The sequence below is a fragment of the Eleutherodactylus coqui genome, chromosome 2, assembly GCF_035609145.1.
Source record: "Eleutherodactylus coqui strain aEleCoq1 chromosome 2, aEleCoq1.hap1, whole genome shotgun sequence".
Classification (NCBI taxonomy): domain Eukaryota; kingdom Metazoa; phylum Chordata; class Amphibia; order Anura; family Eleutherodactylidae; genus Eleutherodactylus; species Eleutherodactylus coqui.
The window spans coordinates 338,956,723-338,961,710 of NC_089838.1; positions in this window are offsets into that span (position 1 = coordinate 338,956,723).

Here is a 4,988-nt window from a genome sequence, read left to right on the forward strand (position 1 = left end):
TCTCGCCCCCAATTTTGAAGAGGTTCCCCACTAGAGTTCAGCAAACATGCTGGTTCCAGCTTCATACACCAACAGGGTCCACAAATGTATCCCAGCGCAATGTCCAGCTATCTGACTCTGAGACAGAATGAATTGTCCTGGTTTGGCCAGTCTAATTTCTTCATAGTACATGCTGTCTTTCCCTGGGGCACTGGTTAAAAAGCCCCTCAGGGAGAGGCAGGGGCTGGGACAGGCGGTAGCTTTCCTCTCGTTGTACCGCCACCTGGATCCCAATAAATAAGTCTGCGTTCTATGTTAAAAAAATATTTCAGGGGTTCACCTACACTCTGGGTAAACAAATCTTTGAGGGGTACACCTATACTCTTGGTACACAAATCTTTCAGGGGTTCGTCTATACTCTTGGTACACATATTTTTCAGGGGTTCGCCTATACTCTTGGTAAACAGATCCTTTTAGTGGTTCACCTCTACTCTTGGTAAACAAATCTTTCAGGGGTTCACCTGCACTCTGGGTAAAAAATCTTTAGTTTTAGAATGGGTTTTTGAATTGTGGAGATGTGTAGAAGTACTGGCATCTAAGTTTCCTTTATGCCCACGTTTGTAGCTCATGAAATTGTGTGACGGAGATGGCACGGGATTGGAATTATGATCATACATTGATTTATCAGCAATTCTCATCAGCATTGTGGGCTATCGCCCACAATTTCAAAGAGGGACACTGCCAGGCCCTGACAACCCTCTACAGTGTGTGTCTCGTGTTCCTCCTCATTCAATACGCACTTATAAATCGACATGAGGGTGGTGTGGCTATCAAGCGATCTTATGGCATGAGGACAGCTGAACATATTATCCAGAAAAATCTTCCAATATTGAAACAGAATAACATAATAGAAAAAAAAGCATATCGCAGACCTCCGACCCTTCACATGACATTTGTTTGTTTTACTTGTTTTTACCTCACTTGGATATTTAAGTGATGTGATTATCCAGATTAGGTGATCAAGACTCCACACGGAGTTGAAGCGCGTCCTGCCTAGTGTCTGTCTGTTTCTTATGCTGCACTTCGTCACATAAAGGCTTCTGGGTTTTATCCACTTTGACAATAGCAACGTCTTCAATTAACTTGGTACCCATGCCACTTCCTTCACATCTGTTTAGCGTGTATGGGCTGAAGAGGAGGAGGAGGAGACAGAGAGTCACACTCCTAGTGAGGACAGTGATGTGTTGCATACTGGGACTCTGGCACACATGGCTGACTTCATGTTAAGCTGCCTATCCCGTGACCGTTGCATTAGACGCATTCTGGCCAACACGGATTACAGGGAGTATGCGCTTCTTGACCCATGGTATAAGGAGAACCTTTCCACTTTCATTCCCTAAGAGGAAAGGAGTACGAGAGTGATGCAATACCACAGGGTTCTGGTGTAAAAGCTGATACTAAACTTCCCATCTGACAATGCTAGCGTTAGAGGACGTACTTCAGTGGGCCAACTAGCAGGGGAGAAGAGGGGGACAGGCAGCATGTCCAAGGCAGGCAGAGGAACACTCTCCAAGGCCTTTGCCACTTTTATGGCACCCCAGCCAGACTGTGTCAACACTCCACAGGCTTAGTAGGAGGGAACAGTGTAAAAATATGGTGAGGGAGTGCATAGCCGACTGTACCAACGTCTTCCGTGATCCCTCTGCTCCATACAACTTTTGGGTGTCAAAGCTGGACACGTGGCACAAACTTGCACTGTACGCCTTGAAGGTGCTGGCCTGCCTTGCCACTAGCGTGTTATCAGAGAGGGTGCTTAGTGCTGCTGGGGGGATTATCACGGATAAGCGTACCCACCTGTCAACTGACAGCGCCAACAGGCTTACACTTTTTAAGATGAACAAAGCCCGGATTTCCCCAGACTTCTCTTCACCACTGGTGGAAAGCAGCTTAACATAAATTATTTTTAAGCTGGAACTGGAGAACCATGCACCCTCTATCACCCCAAAAAAGGGTAGAAGTAGCTTGGTCTATCCTTCTCTGCTCTTCCTCCTCCTCCTCCACCTCCTCCAAAGCAGCATGTCAACATGCTGAACAGCCAATTCTTCAGAGGGCCAAAAGGCTCTGTAAAAACAAATTTTTTCAGAGGGCTGCCTCCAGGCTCTGTCAAAACAATTTTTTCTGAGGGCCGCCTCCAAGTTCTCGCCCCCAATTTTGAAGAGGTTTCCCACTAGAGTTCAGCAAACATGCTGGTTCCAGCTTCATATGCTCACAGGGTCCACAAATGTATCCCAGCGCAATGTCCAGCTATCTGACTCTGAGACAGAATGAATTGTCCTGGTTTGGCCACTCTAATTTCTTCATAGTACATGCTGTCTTTCCCTGGGGCACTGGTTAAAAAGCCCCTGGGGAAGAGGCAGGGGCTGGGACAGGCGGTAGCTTACCTCCCGTTGTATCGCCACCTGGATCCCATTAAACAAGTCTAAGTTCTATGTTACAAAAATATTTCAGGGGTTCACCTGCACTCTGGGTAAACAAATCTTTCAGGGGTACACCTATACTCTTGGTAAACAAATCTTTCAGGCTTTCAACTACACTCTTAATTTAAAAAAATATTTTAGGGGTTCACCTGCACTCTGGGTAAAAAATCTTTAGTTTTAGAATGGGTTTTTGAATTGTGGAGATGTGTAGAAGTACTGGCATCTGAGTCTCCTTTATGCCCACGTTTGTGGCTCATGAAATTTTCTGACGGAGATGGCACGGGATTGGAATTATGATCATACGTTGATTTATCAGCAATTCTCATCAGCAATGTGGGCTATTGCCCACAATTTCAAAGATGGTCGCTGCCTGGCCCTGACAACCCTCTACAATGTATGTCTAGTGTTCCTCCTCATTCAATATGCACTTATAAATAGACATGAGGGTGGTGTGGCTATCAAGTGACCGTATGGCATGAGGACAGCTGATCTCTGGGTTTCGTTAATCGAAACAAGCTCTCGAGCATTACACAAAGTTTGACTCGAGTAACGAGCACCTGAGCATTTTGGTGTTTGCTCATCTCTAATCATAACAAATTCCTCAGAAGCAATTTTAAAGAATAAGAGCAATTCAATTCTGTCAACTCTGGTGGTGAATTGACAGCAATAAAAGAAAATAACAAAGAAAGATGCCACCAGTTCTGATGGTGAACTGGTAGCGATTAGGTCAGCTATGGATAATGAACTGAGGTAGCTTCATATGGCCTCCCAAAGATGCCTCCCAATATACTGGATGTGTCCGCAAGCCAATGAATGAGCAGAGTATCTTCCCACCTTCACACACCAACAGAAAAATACAGGGAAAACCTCTGCAGACTCATAGAGATGCCCAATAAGTTTGGACCGCCCATTGGATGATGCGACTGAAAAGCCCGCCCAGCTCCGATCAGGTGACCGTTATGGCAGCGCAGTTGAAGTGAGCCACCTGGCAGTCCCGTGCAAATGATACAAATGATCATATTATCTGTGCGAATGCAGAAAAGCTGTTGATGTAAGGGTGAGAAGAACAGCGAGAACCACCATAGGCATCAATAAAGAGGTGGCACAATATCCTAAAATATAAGTAATATTGTAGATGGCAAAAGATAACCAATACAGATTAGTAACAATCCCATAAAATAGAGAGGATCCAAAAGGAAAAGATAAACACAGTTAATAATAAATACAGGAGTGTGCTAACTACAGAAAGTCATTATAGATATGCTGCAAAGGAAAGTTGTTCATTTAATCCCTTAAATTTAAAACAATCCAGCCTATAGATCCAAGTAGCTTCTTTACGTAAAAGTTTAATATTCACATCGCCACATCTATTATCTAAATGTATCTTTTCAACACCCATGAATCTAAAGTGACTAGGGTCATTGTTGTGAAAAAGTTTCATGTGAGTTGCAACCAGCGTGTGTTCACCCATTGGAATATTCCCAATGTCGGCCAGGCTACACGTATAGAATTCTTGTGTAGTTTTACTTATATAATTAAGGAGACATGACCAGGAAGCCAAGTAAACAATGTTGCAAGTTCTGAAGTTGATGAAATCCCTTATCTTACAAGACTTTTGAGTAGCAGCACTAACAAAACCCAGAGCCTCTATTGATGTATTCACAAGCCTTGCAATTATGGCAAGAAAAAGGCCAACAGGTTTACTGGGCCAGATAATTTTGTGCCCAAGTGGCTGTGAACCAGTCTATCTTGTAAATTTCTCCCTCTTCTGTATGTAATGGAGGGCCTTGTGGACAGAACATCAGTTAAATCATTATCCTCCCTAAGGAGATTCTAATGCTGTTCTAGGATCTTAAATATCTTCCTAAAGAGGGGCGTGGCTTGGCTACAGAGTAGCAAGGACGTGTTCCACACAGCTCTCCAGAAAGCCCCTCTAAAAGCCAAAAAAATCCGAAAATCGACTGCCACGAACACAGTTATCAACCCATCTAACACCAGGAAGAACCTTAGCTATCCTGTGAGAGATCGGGGAGCTCCGGAGCCTCACAGCAGGCAAAAGAACTTGCGGCCTGAAGCAATCCCCTCCTCACCCCACCACCATCTCCTCACCTCAGTCCTTTGGCACCAGGGGACTGCAGCTTCGGATCACTTTGGCGGCTCTCCTCCTCATTGAACGGACCTGCGGAAGATACCAGGGCCGGGTGAGTGTCTCTGCCTGTGAGCCTGTGAGCCACGGCGGGACTCCCCTCTGCTGCCGTGCCTGTGGGGGGCCCCGGAGGCGCTCCCTCTCCGTGCCTGCGGCGCCACCAAGATACAAGGATGCCGCACAACTGCCCGGACGTGACAGCTGTGAGCCGCGGGACGCGCGGAGGAAGCAGCGATCCCCTATTCATCTAACTTGCAGCTGGGGCCGGCCCGAGACTATAGGGAGATTCCCCACACCCCCCTCCTGCACTTACAGTGTCGGACACCACCGGAGGCACCCGGAACCGTGACCCCTGGAGCTGAGACGATTCCTCCCTTGATTCACCT